Below are 21,770 nucleotides of genomic sequence, written 5' to 3'. Positions count from 1 at the left end.
ACCTTCCCCAGAACTGGTCCCAATGTCCCAAAAATCTGAACCCCTCCCTCCTGCACCATCTCTCGAGCCTTGCATTCATCATGGCTATTCTTTCATTTCTGCACTGACTAGTACATGGCACTGGTCGGAATCCTTTGAGGTCCGACTTTTTAACTCCCTAATTTCTGCTTGTAGGACCTCATCCCATTTTCTGCCGATATCATTGGTGCCTATATGCACCACGACAACTGGCTGTTCGCCCTCCCCTTCAGAATGTTCTGCAGCCGATCTGACACATCCCTGGCCCGTGCATCTGGGAGGCAACATACCATTCGGGAGTATAGATAATAAAATGTGAGGCTGGATGAACACAGCAGGCCAAGCAGCATCTCAGGAGCACAAAAGCTGACGTTTCGGGCCTAGACCCTTCATCAGAGAGGGGGATGGGGGGAGGGAACTGGAATAAATAGGGAGAGAGGGGGAGGCGGACCGAAGATGGAGAGCAAAGAAGATAGGTGGAGAGGGTGTAGGTGGGGAGGTAGGGAGGGGATAGGTCAGTCCAGGGAAGACGGACAGGTCAAGGAGGTGGGATGAGGTTAGTAGGTAGCTGGGGGTGCGGCTGGGGGTGGGAGGAAGGGATGGGTGAGAGGAAGAACCGGTTAGGGAGGCAGAGACAGGTTGGACTGGTTTTGGGATGCAGTGGGTGGGGGGGAAGAGCTGGGCTGGTTGTGTGGTGCAGTGGGGGGAGGGGATGAACTGGGCTGGTTTAGGGATGCAGTGGGGGAAGGGGAGATTTTGAAACTGGTGAAGTCCACATTGATACCATATGGCTGCAGGGTTCCCAGGCGGAATATGAGTTGCTGTTCCTGCAACCTTCGGGTGGCATCATTGTGGCAGTGCAGGAGGCCCATGATGGACATGTCATCAAGAGAATGGGAGGGGGAGTGGAAATGGTTTGCGACTGGGAGGTGCAGTTGTTTGTTGCGAACTGAGCGGAGGTGTTCTGCAAAGCGGTCCCCAAGCCTCCGCTTGGTTTCCCCAATGTAGAGAAAGCCGCACCGGGTACAGTGGATGCAGTATACCACATTGGCAGATGTGCAGGTGAACCTCTGCTTAATGTGGAATGTCATCTTGGGGCCTGGGATGGGGGTGAGGGAGGAGGTGTGGGGACAAGTGTAGCATTTCCTGCGGTTGCAGGGGAAGGTGCCGGGTGTGGTGGGGTTGGAGGGCAGTGTGGTTCAATCTCCCCTTCCCCCACTGCATCCCTAAACCAGCCCAGTTCATCCCCTCCCCCCACTGCACCACACAACCAGCCCAGCTCTTCCCCCCCACCCACTGCATCCCAAAACCAGTCCAACCTGTCTCTGCCTCCCTAACCGGTTCTTCCTCTCACCCATCCCTTCCTCCCACCCCCAGCCGCACCCCCAGCTACCTACTAACCTCATCCCACCTCCTTGACCTGTCCGTCTTCCCTGGACTGACCTATCCCCTCCCTACCTCCCCACCTACACCCTCTCCACCTATCTTCTTTGCTCTCCATCTTCGGTCCGCCTCCCCCTCTCTCCCTATTTATTCCAGTTCCCTCCCCCCATCCCCCTCTCTGATGAAGGGTCTAGGCCCGAAACGTCAGCTTTTGTGCTCCTGAGATGCTGCTTGGCCTGCTGTGTTCATCCAGCCTCACATTTTATTATCTTGGAATCTCCAGCATCTGCAGTTCCCATTATCTCTGATACCATTCGGGAGTCTCGTTTTCGACCGCAGAACCGCCTATCTATTCCCCTTACAATTGAATCCCCAATGACTATCGTGCTTCCACACTTGTTCCCGCCCTTCTGTACCATGAGATAATGGGAACTGCAGATGCTGGAGATTCCAAGATAATAAAATGTGAGGCTGGATGAACACAGCAGGCCAAGCAGCATCTCAGGAGCACAAAAGCTGACGTTTCGGGCCTAGACCCTTCATCAGAGAGGGGGATGGGGGGAGGGAACTGGAATAAATAGGGAGAGAGGGGGAGGCGGACCGAAGATGGAGTCCGCCTCCCCCTCTCTCCCTATTTATTCCAGTTCCCTCCCCCCATCCCCCTCTCTGATGAAGGGTCTAGGCACGAAACGTCAGCTTTTGTGCTCCTGAGATGCTGCTTGGCCTGCTGTGTTCATCCAGCCTCACATTTTATTATCTTCTGTACCATGAACCCAGTTACTGCTGCCTTCCGCTGGTGAGCCATCTCCCCCAACAGTATCCAAATAAATGAAGACCGCTCCCGCTCGAGGGAAGCTTTTTAAAGTGGGAGAAACCATACCTTCTTGGCAGCCTCCTGGTGCTCTCTGTCTCTCTTTCTCGCTCTCCTCCCAAAAATGAAGCTCTGAACCTAGGGAATGCTGCACTCTCAGACGGTCAATATTAAAGGAGTATTTCACCCCCAGAGATTTGATAATAGGGGAGTGCTGCACTGTGAGCAGGCAAATATTAAAATAATGCTCCACTATCAGAGGGTCCATATGAAGGGAGTGCTCCACTATTGAGGGTGGAAATTAAGGAAGTGGTGCACTGTCGGAGGGCAACTGTTAATGGAGTACTGCAACTTCAGTGAGTGAGTGCTCAGGCAGAGCAGCACAGCAAAGGGTCAGCAATGAGAGAATGCTCCATTGTCAGAGGCTCAGCACTGAGGGAGGGCTTAATCAGGGAGTTAGTACTGAGAGAGTGCTGCATTGTCAGAGTATCATCACTGAGGGAGTACCACAGTACCAGAGGGTCAATATGAAGCAGATGCCACACTATCAGAGGGTCAATGATGACAGAAGGCTGCGCTGCCAGAAGGTCACTAGTGAGGGAAAGCTGCATTGTCAGAGTGTCTTCACTGAGGGAATGCCACCCTGTTGAACAGCCAGTATTGAGGGAATGCTGCGCTGCCACAGGCTCAATATTAAGGGTGTGCTGCACTGTCAGAGGGTCAGTGTTAAGGGAGTGGCACACAAACAAAGAAGCACTGCCAGAGAGCTGACCCCCTGAATCTGAGGCACTCCCTCAGTACTGACCCTCCAACAGTACAATACACCCTGGGGTACTGATGACTGACCCTCTGACAGTGCACGTCTGCCATATGTTAACCCTCTGACATACCGGTATTCCCTCAGCACTAACCTGATGACTGACCCTTTGACAAGGCCATTTGAGAGAGATGTGCTCCCCTATTGTTGACCCTCTGATACTGGATTACTCCCTTAATAATGACCCTCTGACAGTGCAGCCCTCCCTGAAATATAGATTCATAGAATCCCGACAGTGTGGAAAAGGTCATTCAGACCCACGAGCCCACACTGTCCCTCCGAAAAGCATCCCACACAGACCCAATCACCTATATTTCCCATGTCTAACCCACCTAACCTAAACATCCCTGGGCACTGTGCACAATTTAGCAGAGCCCCCAATCCACCCAGACTTCACATCTTTGGACTATGGGAGTACCCAGAGGGCAAGCAAACCCGCGCAGTCACGGAGAATGTGCAAACTCCACACAGACGGTCGTCCAAGAGTGGAATTGAAGCTGGGTCCCTGGCACTGTGAGGCAGCAGCGCTAACCACCGAGCCGCCACGTCGCCCTAGTTGAATTTGTGACAGTGCAAAACCCTTTCAAAATTGACCCGAGCACTCCATTAATATTTGCCTTCTGACAATGCAGCTCTTCCTCAGTGCTGACTCTCCATCAGTGCAGCACTCCCCTAAATACTTTCAGAGAGTCAATATGAAGAGAATGCTGCACTGTTACAGACAGTAATGAGGGGAGCTGCACTGCCAGAGGTTCAGTATTAAAGGTATGTTGCGCTGTGAGAGGGTCAGTCATGTGGGAATTCTCCACAGGTAGAGGGTCAACAATGAAGAAGAGCTGCCCTGTCAATGTAATAGGGTCAGAACTGAGTCAATGCCTCACGATAAAAGCTTCAATACTGAGCCGGTGTCTCATTGTAAGGTGTTCAGAATTGAGTCAGTCCTGTGGTAGTGCAGCATTCTCAGAGGGTCAGTAGTGAGGGAGAGCATCATTATCAGTGGGTCAGTACTGAGTGTGTGCCTTGTTGTAAGTGGGTCACTTCTGAGGCAATATGTCATTGTTGAATGGTCAGTCCGGAGTGAGTACTTTATTGTCAGATAGTCAATGCTGAGGCAGCGCCCCACCTTCCCGGTCAGTATTGAGGTAATGCCTCATTGTAAGGAGGTCAGAATTGAGGGAGTGGCAGACATTTAGAGGGTCAGTACTGAGGCAGTGCAGAGCTATCAGAGGGTCAGTACTTAAGGAGAACCCTATTATCAGAGGGTCAATGCTAATGGAGTGTCACATTGTCAATGGTTCAGTACTGAGGAGTCACCTCATTATCAGAGGGTCAGTGCTGAGGCAGTGCCTCATTGTCAGAAGGGCAGTGCTGAGGCAGTGCCACATTCTCAGTGGGACAACATTAAGGTTTAGAATTGAGGGAGTGCTATCTGATTATGTCACTCTGACAATGAGGCACTCCCTCACAAATGAGCCTCTGACAATAAGGCACTTTCTAAGTTCTGAATCTCTGACAAGGAAGCACTCCCTCAGTGCTAACCCTCTAACAGTGATTCAGTACCTTTTTATGGACCCTCTGTCAATGAGGCACTTGCTGAGTGCTGACCCTCTGACAGAGCTGCAATAGCTTACTACTTATCGTCTAATCATGTGCCCCCGACCCCATTTCTAAACATATTACCTTGAGGCACTGACTCAGATCTGACCTACTGGCGATAAGGCAGTCCCAAAGCACTAACCCGCTGATCATGAGGCTGCCCCTCAGTAATGACCCTCTAAATGTGAGGCACTCCTTGAATTCTGGCCCTCTTAGGCACTTAGACACTACTCAGTGTTGACCCTCTGATATAGAGGCACTGCCTGAGAATTGACACAAGGACGATCGGGCTCTTGCTCACTCTGATCGAGCTGCAGGTTTGATATTAGGGCAGTGCTGCACCGTCAGTATTAAGGGAGTGCCGTAGTGTCAGTGGACTAATATTAGGGGAGTGCCACTCTTTCAGAGGGTCACTATTAATGGAGTGCTGCAGTTTTGGTGAGTGAGTACTGAGGCAGTGCAGCACTGTCAAGGGTCAGCAATGAGAGAATGCTCTATTTTCAGAGGTTTAGTTTCGAGGAAGTGCTTAATCAGAGAGTTATTTCTGAGGGAGAGCTACATTACCAGGTTTCACACCGAGGGAGTATCACACAATCAGAGATCCAATATTAAGGAAACAGTTCACTGTTGGAGGGTTGATATAAAGGGAGGGCTGCAATGTCAGAGAGTTAATGATGTGGGAGTGCTGAAATATCACAGAATCAGTCCTGAGGGAGTGCTGAACGTTCAGAGAGTTCGTACTGAGGGAGTGCTATAATGTCAGAAGATTGATATCAAGGGGCACTGCCGAAGGTTCAGTAGTGCAGTCCTATCAGAAGTCCAATATTGAGGGAGTTCTGTTGTGTCAGTGGGTCAATATTACAGGATTGCGGACACGATCAGGGCATCAATGTCAGACAGTCAGTACTAAGGGAGTGCTGCAGTGTTGAAGGGCCGATATTAAGGGAGTGTGACATTGACAGAGTGTCGTTATTAAAGCTGTGCTACAGTATCAAAGGGTGAGTAATGTGGGAATGCTGCACTGTCGGAGGGTCAGCACTGAGGTGGGCTGTACTGTCAGATAGTCAATATTAACGGGGTGCTTCACTTTCAGAGGTTTGGTATTAGGGGAGTGATGCACTGTTGAAGAGCCGATATTAAGAGTGTGCTGTGCTTTCAGAAGGTCAATATAAAAGGAGCACTGCACTATCAGAGGGACTGCTCTGAGGGAGTGCAGCTGCTGCGAAGATCACTACAAAGGACATGGCAGATCCGGTTTGTGGGGATTGACGAACTGAGGTTCTGTCCCGTGAGACGGTTCACTATCACAGGGCCCGCATTACGGGAGTGGAGCACGAACAAATCAGCACTGCCAGACAAAAATAAGCAAAAGAACTGCGGATGCTGTAAATCAGGAACAAAAACAAAGTTGCTGGAAAATCTCAGCAGGCCTGGGAGCATCTGTGGAGGAGAAAACAGAATCAACGTTTTGAGTCCATTGATCCTTCCTCAGAACTGGGGAACTTGCTCCGAACAGTTCTGAGGAAGGGTCACTGGACCCGAAATGTTAGCTCTGTTTTCGCCTCAACAGATGCTGCCAGACCTGCTGAGCTTTTTCAGCACTGCCGGACAACTGACGCTCTGATTATAAGGCACTCCCTCAGTACTGACCCTCCAACAGTGCGTAATCTCTGATAACTGATTCTCTGATGGTGCATCTCTGCCACAGTATTAACCCTCCGGCATCCTGGTATTCTCTCAGCAATAACACTCTGAGAATGCCATGCTCCCTTACTGTTGACACTCTGACCACTGAACCCTTCAGCAGTGCAGCATACACTCATCATTGCCTCTCTGATTTTGCAGTGCTGCCTTCATATTGACCCATTCCCAGTGCAGGGTTTCGAGGAAGTGCTTAATCAGAGAGTTATTTCTGAGGGAGTGCTACATTATCAGGTTTCACACCGAGGGAGTATCACACAATCACACACTAATATTGAACGTCGAAAAGTACAGCTCTCCCTCAGTGCTGAACGCCGTCCGTGCAACACCACCTCATTTCTGACCCATTCAGTGTAGCACACCCTTAATTCTGAACCCCTCAGTGCAGAACTCCCTCAATGCTGACCCCACTCAGTGCAGCAGCTCTACAATAATGACCCCATCAGTGTTGACCCGCTTCAGTCCTGATACCCCTCAGAGCAGCACTCCCTCAGTGCTGATCGACCTCTGTGCTCGCTAAGTGCTGACCACCTTCAGTCCTGAGCCCTCTCAGTGCTGACCCCACTCTTTGCAGCATTCCCTCAGTGTTGACATCCCTCAATGCAGCATTCCCTCAGTGCCGAGCCCCTCAGTGCAGCATTCCCTCAGTGTTGACATCCCTCAATGCAGCATTCCCTCAGTGCCGAGCCCCTCAGTGCAGCATTCCCTCAGTGCTGACATCCCTCAGACACTCTCACAGTACTGACCCTCCCACAGACCCTCACACCTGACAACCCTCAGTGAAGCACTCCCTCAGTGATGACCCTACACAGAGTAGCACTCCCTCTATGTAGCTTTCCCTGAGTACTGACCTCTCGCAGTACTGACCCTGCTCTCTGCAGCATGCTCTCAGTGCTGACCACCCTCACTGCAACACCCCCTCACTACAGCACCCCCTCACTGCAGCACCCACTCAGTGCGACCGTACTCTATGCAGGGCTCTCTCACTGTCGACTTCCCTCAGTGCAGATCCCCCGCGTCAGTGCTGAGCCCCCTCATGCCGGACTCCTGCAGTGCTGACCGCACTCTGTACAGCACTCCCTCAGTGCTGACCAGCCTCAGTGTGCCTCAATGTAGTATTCCCTCAGTGTTCACCCGCTTAGTGCTGACGCCCCCCTCACTTCAGCACTCCCTGATAATCTGATACTGCATCACTCCCTTTATACGAACGCTCGGACGCTGTAGCACTCCAACAAGTCAGTTTCAGAGACATGTTGTGCCATCAAATTGATTCTCTGAGACTGGAGCATTTATTTAATGTTGGCCCTCTCACAGTGGGCCCTCAATATAGACCCCCTGACATGGCGGCTCCCTTTCAGTACAGGCCTTCCAACAGGGCAGTGCCCTCTCATCATTGACCCTCAGACAGTGCAGTTCTCTCTTAATATTGAATCTGTGACACTGCACAACGCCATTAAAATTGACCCGAGCACTCCATTAATAATTGCCCACTGACAGTGCAGCTCTTCCTCGGTCCGGACTCTGACAGTGCAGCACTCCCCTACATACTGTCAGTGGGTCAATACTGAGAGAATGCTGCACTGTTAGTCAGCTCCCCGCAGTACTATCAGACGGTCAGTATTAAAGGTACGCCGCACTGGGAGTGGGTCAGTGTGAGTGATTTCTGCACTGCGACAGGGTCAAAAATGAGGAAGAACTGCACTGTCAATGTAACAGGGTCAGAACTGAGTAAGTGTCTCATGATCAGAGGGTCAGGACTGAGGTTTTGCAGCACTGTCAGAGTGTCAGATCTGTGGGTGTTCATAATTGTCAGAGGTTCAATGCTGAGCTGATGATTCCTTGTAAAGGGGTCAGAATTGAGACAGTGCTACAGGATTAGAGTGTCAGTGCTGTGGTAGAGTAGCACTCAGCGTCAGTGCTGTGGGAAAACGTCATTGTCAAGGGGTCAGTTTTGAGGCTGTGCTACTTTGTCAGAGGGCTACTAATGCAGTGCCGCATTGTAATAGGAATTGAGGGAATGTCGCACAATTGGAGGATCAGTACTGAGGTACTGCAGCACTATCAGAGGGTCACTACTGATGGCGTGCCTTATTGTTAGACGGTCAGTGCTGAGGGAGTGCATCATTGTCGAAGGATCAAATTGAGATGATGCCTCATTTTAATATGGTCAGTTTGAGGTAGTGCAACACTGTTACGGGGCCAGGAGTACTGAGGAAGTGCTGAACATCCCCATGATTAAGGGAAGACCCTCATGTTTAAAATGTCAAAACAGAGAGAGGGCATAATGACCAGAGGGTCAGTTCTGAGCTGGTACCTTGTTGCCAGATGGTTAGTTCTGAGGCACTACCGATTCTGAGGGAGTGGCTCAAGCATTGGAGTCAGGACTGAGGGAGTGCTGACCGTCTCTCAGCGCTGTAATTCCTCAGCGCTGACCGTCTGGCACACTCTTACCGTTGACTCTCTGAGAGGGCTCTTTCCCTTAGTACTGACTCCCCACAGTGCATCACAAACTCGTCAGTGTAGCACTCCCTCATCGCTGACCCAACTCTGTGTAGCATACCCTGCATATTCACCCTCTGACAGTGCAGAACTCTGTCATGACTGATTGCTCTGACAGTGCAGTACTCCCTCAGTACTGACCATCCGACAGTGCAGTACTCCCTCAGTACTGACCCTCTGACAGTACAGCACTCCCTAAAAATTGGCCTCCTGACAATGTGGAGCTCCCTCAGTGATGACACTGACAATACAGCACTTCCTCAGTACTTACTCTGCAACACCTCAGCACGTGCCCATCATTGACCCTCTGGCAGTGTCAGCGGTCACTTAATACTGAGCCTCAGTCCTGGAGCACTCTCTGAAGCTTGACCTCCTGACAGTCAAGCTCTCCCTTAATACTAACCCTCTGAGAAGGTAGCTTTCTCTCAGTGCTGACACTTCAGTAGTATAGCATGAGTGACTACTTTCCCACCACCGCTTTATGCTCCCCCCACCAGCAACATTAACTTTCTGAAACTGCAACACTCCATTAATTTTAACCCTCTGTCAATGCAGAATTCCTTCATTATTGACCCAATGAGAGCATAGCACACCCTTATTATTGATGCTCTGACAGTGCAATACTCCCTGAAAATTGGCCCTCCCTCAGTGCAGCACTGCCCCGTGCTGACCACCCCTCAGAGCTGATCCCCACTCAATGCTGACCCCTCCAAATGCTGACCTCCCCAAAGCTGACCCACAACAGTGCAGAACTCCTTCAGTGCTGACCCACCACTGAGTGCTAACCTCCATCTGTGCAGCATGCCCCCAATTTCTGACCCCACTCAGTGCAGCATTCCCTTCATGCTCAGCCCTCCCACCTCAGTGCTGACCACCACCCCTCAGTGCTGACCCCACTGCAGTGCTGATCCCCCTCAATGCTGACCCTCCCTCAGTTCTGCCCTCCCTCAGTGTCGACCACCCCCACAGTGCTGACTCCACCCCACCGAGAGCAGTATCCCCTCAGTGCAGAAGGCCTTCAGTGCAGCACCCTTTCTGCGGAATCCTCTCAGTGCAGACCCCACCTCAGTGCAGCATTCCCTGAGTGCTGAGACCCTGCTGTCAGTGCAGAGTCTCATTACTGAACCCCACTGACTGCAGCACTCCCTCAGTGCAGCACCCTCTCAGCATAAAGGTGCTGCGCTGAGGGGGGTGCTGTGCTGAGGAGGGTGTGGCGCTGAGGGGGTTTCAGCACTGAGGTACTAGCACTGACAGCAGGGTCTCAGCACTCAGTGAATGCTACATTGAGGGGCATCAGCACTGAAGGAGTGCTGCACTGAGGTGGGGTCAGCACTGAAGGATGTCTGACTTCTCTCTGTGCAGCACTCCCTCAGTGCTGATCCCTCCTCAGTGCTGACCCACCCTCCAGTGCTGACTCCACCTCAAGACTGAACCCCTCAGAGCTGACCCACCCCTCAGTGCTGACCACACCTCAAGACTGAACCCCTCAGAGCTGACCACACTCTGTCCTGACCCGCCTAAGTGCAGCGCCCCTCAGTGCAGCGCTTGCTCCATGCTGCGCTCCCTGAGTGCAGCACTCACTCAGTGTTGAGTCCGTTGGTGCTGATACCCCTCACTGCTGACCCATCCTCAGTCAGCACTTCCTCAGTGCTGAACCTCCTCACTGCTGACCCGTCTCATTGCTGAACCCCACACAGTGCAGTACTCCTTCAGCGCTGATCTGCCCTCAGTGCTGCCCCCCCCGACAGCAACACCATGTCAGTGCAGCACTCCCTCACTGCAGCACTCCCTCATTGCAGCACTCCCTCACTGCAGCACTCCCTCACTGTAGCAATACCTCACTGCAGCACTCCCTCACTGCAGCACGCCCTCACTGCAGCATTCCTCACTGCAGCACGCCCTCACTGTAGCAATACCTCACTGCAGCACTCCCTCACTGCAGCACTCCCTCACTGTAGCAATACCTCACTGCAGCACTCCCTCACTGCAGCACGCCCTCACTGTAGCAATACCTCACTGCAGCACTCCCTCACTGCAGCACGCCCTCACTGTAGCAATACCTCACTGCAGCACGCCCTCACTGTAGCAATACCTCACTGCAGCACTCCCTCACTGCAGCACGCCCTCACTGTAGCAATACCTCACTGCAGCACGCCCTCACTGTAGCAATACCTCACTGCAGCACTCCCTCACTGCAGCACTCCCTCACTGTAGCAATACCTCACTGCAGCACTCCCTCACTGCAGCACTCCCTCACTGTAGCAATACCTCACTGCAGCACTCCCTCACTGCAGCACTCCCTCACTGTAGCAATACCTCACTGCAGCACTCCCTCATTGCAGCACGCCCTCACTGTAGCAATACCTCACTGCAGCACTCCCTCATTGCAGCACTCCCTCACTGCAGCACTCCCTCACTGTAGCAATACCTCACTGCAGCACTCCCTCACTGTAGCACTCCCTCACTGTAGCAATACCTCACTGCAGCACTCCCTCACTGTAGCAATACCTCACTGCAGCACTCCCTCACTGCAGCACGCCCTCACTGTAGCAATACCTCACTGCAGCACTCCCTCACTGTAGCACTCCCTCACTGTAGCAATACCTCACTGCAGCACTCCCTCATTGCAGCACTCCCTCACTGCAGCACTCCCTCACTGTAGCAATACCTCACTGCAGCACTCCCTCATTGCAGCACTCCCTCACTGCAGCACTTCCTCACTGCAGCACGCCCTCACTGTAGCAATACCTCACTGCAGCACTCCCTCACTGCAGCACTCCCTCACTGTAGCAATACCTCACTGCAGCACTCCCTCACTGCAGCACTCCCTCACTGCAGCACTCCCTCATTGCAGCACGCCCTCACTGTAGCAATACCTCACTGCAGCACTCCCTCACTGTAGCACTCCCTCACTGTAGCAATACCTCACTGCAGCACTCCCTCACAGTAGCACTCCCTCACTGCAGCACTCCCTCACTGCAGCACTCCCTCATTGCAGCACTCCCTCACTGCAGCACTCCCTCACTGCAGCACTCCCTCATTGCAGCACTCCCTCACTGCAGCACTCCCTCACTGCAGCACGCCCTCACTGTAGCAATACCTCACTGCAGCACTCCCTCACTGCAGCACTCCCTCACTGCAGCACTCCCTCACTGCAGCACGCCCTCACTGTAGCAATACCTCACTGCAGCACTCCCTCACTGCAGCACTCCCTCACTGCAGCACTCCCTCACTGTAGCACTCCCTCACTGTAGCAATACCTCACTGCAGCACTCCCTCACTGCAGCACGCCCTCACTGTAGCAATACCTCACTGCAGCACTCCCTCACTGCAGCACACCCTCACTGTAGCAATACCTCACTGCAGCACTCCCTCACTGTAGCACTCCCTCACTGTAGCAATACCTCACTGCAGCACTCCCTCACTGCAGCACTCCCTCACTGCAGCACTCCCTCACTGTAGCAATACCTCACTGCAGCACTCCCTCACTGTAGCACTCCCTCACTGTAGCAATACCTCACTGCAGCACTCCCTCACTGCAGCACTCCCTCACTGTAGCAATACCTCACTGCAGCACTCCCTCACTGCAGCACTCCCTCACTGTAGCAATACCTCACTGTAGCACTCCCTCACTGCAGCACTCCCTCACTGCAGCACTCCCTCACTGTAGCAATACCTCACTGTAGCACTCCCTCACTGTAGCAATACCTCACTGCAGCACTCCCTCACTGTAGCACTCCCTCACTGTAGCACTCCCTCACTGCAGCACTCCCTCACTGTAGCACTCCCTCACTGTAGCAATACCTCACTGCAGCACTCCCTCACTGCAGCACTCCCTCACTGTAGCACTCCCTCACTGCAGCACTCCCTCACTGTAGCAATACCTCACTGCAGCACTCCCTCACTGTAGCACTCCCTCACTGTAGCACTCCCTCACTGCAGCACTCCCTCATTGCAGCACTCCCTCACTGCAGCACTCCCTCACTGCAGCACTCCCTCACTGTAGCAATACCTCACTGCAGCACTCCCTCACTGTAGCACTCCCTCACTGTAGCACTCCCTCACTGCAGCACTCCCTCACTGTAGCAATACCTCACTGCAGCACCATGTCAGTGCAGCACTCCCTCAAAGCAGAACTCCCTCAGTGCAGCAATACCTCACTGCAGCAATACCTCAGTGCTGAACCCCCCCTCAATGTACCACTCCCTCAGTATTGACCCCCCTCAGTACTGACCACTTCACTCCTCCTCCACTCAGTGCTGAAACCCCTCAGTGCAGGACGCCTGCAGTGCTGACCCCACTCTGTGCAGCACCCACTCAGTACTGGCCCTCTTTGTGCTGACCCCCACCCCGCCTCACTTCAGCACTCCCTGATTATCACTGCCTTTGCACGAAACCTCGGACAGTGCGGCACTCCAACAAGGTAATTTCAGAGAGATGCTCTCCAATCAAATTGACCCTCTGAGACTGGGGAGCATTTACTTAATATGGACACTCTCACAGTGCAGCACTCCCTTAATATAAACCCTCTGACAGGGCGGCTCCCTTTCAGTACAGGCCTTTCCACAGCGCAGCACTCTCCCGTCATTGACCCTCTGACAGTGCAGCCCTCTGTGATGACCGACTGCTCTGACAGTGCAGTACTCCCTCAGTACTGACCCTCTGACAGTGCAGTACTCCTTCAGTACTGACCCTCTGACAGTGCAGTACTCCTTCAGTACTGACCCTCTGACAGTGCAGCACTCCCTAAAAATTGGCCTCCTGACAGGGTGGAGCTCCCTCAGTGATGACACTAATGATACAGCACTTCCTCAGTACTTACTCTGCACACTTCAGCACGTGCCCATCATTGACCCTCTGACAGAATAGCAATCACTTAATATTGAGCTTCAGTCCTGGAGCACGCTCTGAAGATTGACCTCCTGACAGTGAAGCTCTCCCCTAATATTGACCCCCTGAGAGGATAGCTTTCTCTCAGTGCTGACCCTTCAGTAGTGTAGCATGACTTACCACTTTTGCATCACCACTTTATGTTCCTCCCCCATCAACATTAACTTTCTGAAACTGTAGCACTCCCTTAATATTAACCCTCTGACAGTGCAGAATTTCTTCATTATTGACCCTCCTACAGCATAGCACCCCTTATTATTGATGCTCAGGCTGTGCAGCACACCCTTAATTTTGGCCTTCTGTTATTAATATTGGCCTTCTGACAATGCAGCAGTCCTTTATTAGCAACACACTGACTGTGACTCCATACAGCGCTGCACACCTTTAATACTGATTCTCTGACAGCATATTCTCCCCCAGCAGTGACTCTCTGACATCATTGACCCTCTGACAGTGCAGCACTCCCTTAAATATTGTCAGTGGGTCAATACTGAGAGAATGCTGCACTGTCAGTCAGCTCCCTGCAGTACTATCAGATGTTCAGTATTAAAGGTATGCCGCACTGGGAGTGGGTCAGTGTCAGTGAATTCTGCTGACCCCACTCTCTTTAGCACCCACTCAGTACTGGCCCTCTATGTGCTGACAGGGTCAACAATGAGGAAGAACTACACTGTCAATGTAACAGGGTCAGGACTGAGTAAGGACCTCACCATCAGAGGGTCAGGACTGAGGTTTTGCACCACTGTCAGAGTGTCAGTTCTGTGGGTGTACATAATTGTCATAGAACATAGAACATTACAGCGCAGTACAGGCCTTTGGCCCTCGATGTTGCGCCGTCCTGCGAAACCAATCTTAAGCCCATCTAGCATACACTATTCCATTATCACCCATATGTTTATCCAATGATCATTTAAATGCCTTAAAGTTGCTGAGTCAAATTGAGGGTCAATATTGAGCTGGTACCTACTTGTCAAGGGGTCAGAATTGAGACAGTGCTACAGGATTAGAGTGTCAGTGCTGTGGTCGAGTAGCACTCTGAGGGTCAGTTACACAGGGAAAGATTCATTATCAGTGGGTCAGTTCTGAGGCTGCGCGACTTTGTCAGAGGGCCATACTAATGCGGTGCCTCATTGTAATGGGATAAGAATTGAGGGAATGTTGCACAGTGCATCACTCGCTCATCATAGACTGTCTAACAGTGTAGCATACCCTTAATATTGACACCCTGACAGTGCGGATGATAAACAGTCGCACGGCTGGTACCTGATAAAAGGCCGTGCACAGACCAATCCATTTGTTGTTCCCACCCAGCAATATCTGTACACAGCCATTCAGCTCCAGCTCATCTGCAGCCACTTCAATTCCTGCTTGTTCCAAACTGCTGCCCGACAATACATCCCATGAGAGACAGTTTACCTGCTTGGCAAAACACTTGGAAATCCTTTAAAACACTGGCTTCAGGACAATTATTTCTTATTTCAGTCCATAAACATCAAAGAGAAATGTGAAAATAAAAAGACTCAGTGTTTACGAGGAAAATTGGGACTGCCTGGAGTTCTGTCATAACCGGGCAAGAGGACTCACTCTGCAGGAGCTGTAAAGCAGGCTCAATGGGTTTAATATCTTATCTACAGGGTCAGTGATATGGACACAGGGGACTCAGTCTGCTCTCTCAGGTTTAAGTGGCACTGTTATAGTGGGGTCAGTCTGACCTCTCCCTGGCAGTCTCACAGAGACAGAGGAGTGCACTGCAAAGGCTTATGCAGTCAGAAGGCAATTGGAGTAGCTTTTGTGTACAGGGCTTGTCTCTCTGGTTGTTGAATCAGTACATCACATCTCCCACGAGAAAACTGTCTTGACAACTGTGTCTTAAACTACTCAGCATGGATTAAATTTAATGTCAATGACATTTTAAATAGTCATCGAAAATATCATTTCAACTTTCCAGGGCAAACATATTTGTAAATAAACAGTCTGTGCCACTTGAACTGGCCAAATTACACATCACTTCAAAAAGGATTTTTCAATTTACATTTGTCCAATCCGATGTGTGAATGGGCAAATTCACATTTGACAACATAGAATTACAGAAAGCAAGGAAATCGGGAGTAGCAGTGAGCAAATCCACCCCCCCACCCCCCGCCAAAATTATCACAAACTGTTTTGCACTGCAATGCCATAAACCTGGTCTCTCTCCATATCCATGGATGGGCTCGGGGTTTGGCCTTCATGGGATTATGTGGCGGAGAATTGTCCAGGTTCATCACCTTCCAGGAGAAAAAAATAAACCTTTCCACCACATTCCAATTTGCTTAACCTGAATCCTGCAATCCTAAACCCTCGTACTGAATCCACTTCCACCAGAAGGTCATAAGATGTAAGAGCAGAAGCAGGCCTTTCAGCTCATTGAGTTTGTTCCACCATTCAATGAGGCAATGACTGATCACATCATCATTAAATGCTGCCTTTTGCCCACAGACGTATTTGTCACCATATTCTGATTCAGTTTCACACAGTTCATTCTGACCTAAGATCCTCACTGTCAAACTAAATTCAACCACGTTACACCATCATGAACCCTGAGATCACTTCTTAACCTTGCATTACTACTGATTACCAAGATTGTCACAGAGATAGTAGGAACTGCCAATGCTGGAGAATCTGAGATAATATGGTGTGAAGCTGGATGAACACAGCAGGCCAAGAAGCACCAGAGGAGCAGGAAAGCTTTTCGGGTTGGGACCCTTTTTCAGAAATGCACTGACATTTCTGGCTTAGACCTATTTTCATAAATGTTACTGTCCTATTATACTACGATCAACTCAACTGTCCTCCTCTCCCACTTTCTCTGCACAAAAATTAACATTTTTCATGATGTTTACATACACCCATCATTTTCTGATGTACTCTGTATGTAATGCTACAGCTCAGTTACAGGACTATTCACATTTCCCACCAGTGTCATGTTCCCCTGGTTGTTTACTGTCTCTGCCAATATGCATTATACCTATTTCAATTCAAGATTACATCTCGGCATCCTACTTATGCAATTCCACATGAACAAAGCTACACCAACAAACCTTTCCTTCCCTCCTGCCCTTTTGAAATGTCATGTATCCTTGAATAATTAGTTCCCAGCTTTGATTTACTTGTAAATATGTCTTCAGAATGTCACAACAATTAACATCTGTTTGTGCTGTTAATTCATTGACTTTGTTTCGAAGTGATGCATGTTTAATGAAAGAGCTTTCAATACGGAATATTTTAAAGAAATAATTTACTCTTTTTGATCCAATTTGCTTTATGTGTGTGCCTGTATACACGCTGCCCCTTTCAATCACATTCTGCGTGTGATTATTTGATTTGATGTGATTTATTGTAGTCACATGTACCTACGTAGAGTGAAAAGCTTTGTTTTGCGAGCAGTACAGGCTTGTGGAGGAGGAGCTGGTGGTGATCTTCACTGTTTGCGGCCTATGGGTCAGGAAGCTAAGGATCCAGCTGCAGCTGTCGTGCAATGCTGCCATATGCTTTCCTTCAGATGCCTGGGTATCAGGTGTCCAGGAATCCAGTCATTGCACACCAGTTTTTCAGCCTAATGTTTATCATCTTAAGCTTAATTTGTCCGATGCCACTTTACCCATCGTTAAGATACAATTCTGAAAATAATTGCCTTTTTAACATAACCAGTATTTCTCTTACCAAGACTGGCTGATATTTCTCTCTCTACTTCTTCAATTGGATTGAACTATTATGCCCTGGTCAGTTTGTTCGTTCATGGTTTGTAAATGTTCATTCACAATCCATGTGCTTGTCCACAAAGTTTGCAAGAACCTCCTACCCACTAGTCAGTAGCTAGGGCCGAGGCTCCTCAAACACTGTTCATTGGGTTGTCTTAGCTGCCTCACCTAGTGTCATGCCCTACTCTCCCTGATCACAGTCTGCATTCGAATGACCTAGCCTAATGGGTGCGACTGTCTCCCAGAGCAAACTGTCTGGGTAACATTTTCTTTCTCTCTCTGATGTGGTGAGAAACTTGCAACTCAGACTCCAGCTCCTCAATTCAGATCCACAAGGTGTAAACACATAGTATGCACGTCCTTGTTCTTGATCACCATGATGCCCAGCAGTTCTCATGTACTGATTAGCAATTTCACACTGACCTCAAGAACGCGTTTGATTATAACTTATTAATTGTGGTTTTTTTTATCCTTGGTTTTTGTACTTGAAGAATTCCTCACTCTTTAACTTTACTGCATTTTTTACTTCCACCAGAATCACTTATAATGTACCAGCAATATTTCAGAAACAGAGACAGAAAAATATTTGAAAGGCCGACCTGCATACTCGAGACCTTACTTTTATTTTAAACAATAGGTTCAGTCAAAAAACCCACACACAATTCAGTTGTTCTCTTGCTGTAATACAATCATATGTCTCCCGATATCACTCTGCCCTGAGTCTCACTGCAGTGAGACCTTGTTGGGCAGCACGGTGGCTCAGTGGTTGGCTTTGCTGCCTCACAGTGCCAGGGTTTGATTCCTGGGGTGACGTGCACATTCTCACCGCGTCGATGTGGGTTGCCTCCGGGTGCTCCGGTTTGCTCCCGCAATCCGAAGATGTGCAGGTTACGAAGGATTGCATGTGCAAAATTATCCATAGTGCCCTGGGATGTGCATGTTAGGGCGGATTGCCCATAGTGATCAAGGATGTGTAGCTAAGGGGGATGGGTCTGGCTGGGATGCTCCAAGGGTCAGTGTGGACCAAAGGACCTGTTTCCACACTGCAGAGATTCTATGATTCTTGCTCTGTTTCTTCTGTCCTCTGCCATTCACTCTTGCTCATAACATAATATTTGAAACTTAGGCATAAAATAATCCTGAATCACTTCCCAGCCCATCATCAATGAAATAGTTCATTCTCCGGTGACACAGCAAGAACCATTAGAAGCTGGGACATGGGAACAGAAATGGGCCAATCAGCCCATAGAGTTTGCTTATTCCCATAGGAATCAAATATGTATCAATAAGATTGCCTATCAGTCTTCTGTATTCCAACAATTAAAAACCCACGATACACAACCTCTTCTCATAAGACAGTCTCTTTATTCAGGTTACAGCAGTCTCCCTGCTGTAGGATGTTGTGAAATTTGAAAAGATTTATCAGAATGTTGCCAGAGTTGGAAGGTTTGAGCTACAGGCAGAGACGGAACAGACTAGGGTTATTTTCCCTGGAGTATCAGAGGCTGAGGGGCAGACCTCATAGGGGTTTATGGACGAGTTAGACTGAAGGGTTTGTTTCTTTACTGAGTCTCTCCATAACTCTATGAACCTACAATCAATTTGTGAGATTGGGAAAATGTGAGGCAAAATAAAAGTTCCCTTGCGCTCCCTCCATTTAACTCTTTACTGCTATCAAAGATCACACTCTATTGTAAGACGCATTAAGTTGGTCACTGATTACTTTCTGAACTCCAGTCAACACAGGAATTCCTAATTCCACATCATTTAAATAACACGTTGGCTTTCCCGTTCTCCTACTGAATGGATAACTCCGCAGTTAGCCTCATTGTACTCCAACTGTCTCTTACTTCTGCCACTCGCCTTGTCTAAATTATACGGCACTTTGACTGCAGCACAGAGTTATGCCTGGGCTAAAGGGATGATTTGCCTCCTGTGCAGAGTTGTGCCTAAAGAATGTAGCTCAATTGTCAGCAGGAAATTGAGAAGCAAATATGTTTGGAGATCTCATAAATCTGTAACACGAATAGCGTTGCAGTTTAACTGAGCCTGCCGTGGTTGTTAAGGGCTTGGATAGAGAGGAACTTGTTAAATTTGTTAAACTTCCTTGGATAGGCACAGGGGAAATGTTCTTCCTCAATACGAGGAAGTACCTCTGAAAGAAGGTGCAAAATGTGCCCTTTTCTTGGGAAACAGGTCAGGCAAGTGTTTGAGCTGCCAATGGGGAAGCATTTTGGAGCAAGTGATTATAATTCTATTAGTTTTAAAATAGTTATTGAATAGGATAGATCTGATCTAAAAGTTAAGGTTTTAAATGGAAATAAGGCCAATTTTGATAGAATGAGACAGGAACTTTCAAGAGTTGATTGTGGGAGGCTATTTGTAGATAAATAGGCAACAAGAGTTCAAAGATGATATGTTCATGCTCGTCTGGATGGCAAGGTTGGTAGGTGTTGAGAATGCTGGATGACTGGAGAAACTGAGGCTCTGGCTCAGGGAAAAAGATGCAAATGTCAGATACGAGCAGCTGGGATCAAGTCAATTGCGGGAGGAGTGTAAGGGCAGTTTGAGTCCACTTAAGAGGGAAACCAGCAGGGCTAAAACCGGACAAGAAATGTCTTTCACAAATAAGTTTAAGGACATTCTAAACTGATTCTACAAATACATTAAGTGCAAGAAAGTAATTGGTCCCTCTTAAAGATCAAAGAAGCCATCTATGTGTTGAGATATGGGAGATGGTTGTGTTACTAACTGAATATTTCATTTCAGTATTTACTGTAGATAGAGCATTGAAGGATGGAGCTAGCTATTACGAGGGGACATAGTTTCAAAGTGAGTGGAGGTAGATATAGGGGTGACATCAGAGGTAGGTTCTTTACTCAGTGAGTGGTGGGGTGTGGAATGCAACGCCAGAGAGGGTAGTGGAGTCAACCTCATTTGGAACATTTCAGTCGCAATTAGGTAGGTATATGTTTGATAGCCTAAGGCAGGGGTGGAGTTTAGATAGACCTGAGGTTTAGGGTAAAATTTCAGTACAAGATCATGGGCCGAAGGGCCTGTGCTGTGCTGTACTGTACTGTTCTCTGTTCTATGTTCCACTTCAGGGAACCTTGGGAAATAAATAGTGATGTCTTGAAAGGTGTCTGTATCACAGAGCAGGAACTGCTGGGAGTGTTAAAATGCATAAATGTGGATAAGCCCTGGAAATCAATGAAGTGTATCCCAGGAGCCTGTGGGAAGCTAGGGAAGAAATTGTTTAAGAATTGCAATGCGGGTGCAGTAATTATAACAATGCGAGAGAAGGGGAATCAGGACGCCTGGATGACTGTCCCAAAAGCAATCATGTCAATCTTGCTGAGATATTTGTATCACCAACAACCATTGGTGAGGTTTCAGAAGATTGGAGAATGACTAATGTTGTGTCATTATTTCAGAAAGACTGTGAAGGAAAAGACAGAGAACTACGGACATGTGATCCTGGATCCAATGGTGGGGAGGTTTAGAATCCCTACAGTGTGGAAACAGGCCTTTCGGCCCAACAAGTCCACACCGCCCCTTGAAGCATCCCACCCAGGCCCATCCCCCAATAACTCACGTACCCCTGAACACTCCAGGCAATTTAGCATGGCCAATGCACCTAATCTGCACATCTTTGGACGGGAGGTGGGAGGAAACCGGAGCACCCGGAGGAAACACATGCAGAAACGGGGAGAACGTGCAAACTCCACACAGACAGTCGCCTGAGGCGGGAATCAAACCTGGATCCCTGGTGCTGTGAGGCTGCAGTGCTAAACACGAAGCCAATGTGCCGTTGTTGGAGGTGTTTCTGATGAAAGGAGTTGCATGCATTTGGAAAGCCACAGACTGATTTGATATCAGCAATATGGGCTTGTGCATGGAAAATCATGTGTCACTCATGTCACTGAGTTTGTTTGAAGAGGGAACAAGGAAGACAAAATGAAACATAGTGGTTGACTTTGTTTGTTTGGACTTTAGAAAGGCATTCGAGCAGATTAACAAGGTTAGACCGCAAGGGATCTGGGAATTGGGGAGCGGGGCAGTTGGGCAATTGAATGCAAATTGGCCTGAAGTTGGGGTACCGAGGGTACTGGTTGTATTTTGGACTGGACGGATGTGGACAGTGTTGCGCTACGAGGATCAGGGCTGTGTCCATTGATTTTTTTGCCAGCTATATAAATAATTTGGATGTGAACACAGAAGATACTCTCGAACTCAGAGATTCATAAACTCATACAGTGCAGAAAAGGCCCTTCAGCCCAGTGAGTGCACATGGACATAACTACTAGTAAAAGAG

Source organism: Stegostoma tigrinum, chromosome 16 (assembly GCF_030684315.1).
Source record: "Stegostoma tigrinum isolate sSteTig4 chromosome 16, sSteTig4.hap1, whole genome shotgun sequence".
NCBI lineage: Eukaryota > Metazoa > Chordata > Chondrichthyes > Orectolobiformes > Stegostomatidae > Stegostoma > Stegostoma tigrinum.
The sequence above is the reverse complement of the archived record's forward strand: the minus strand, read 5'-3'. Positions refer to the sequence as shown.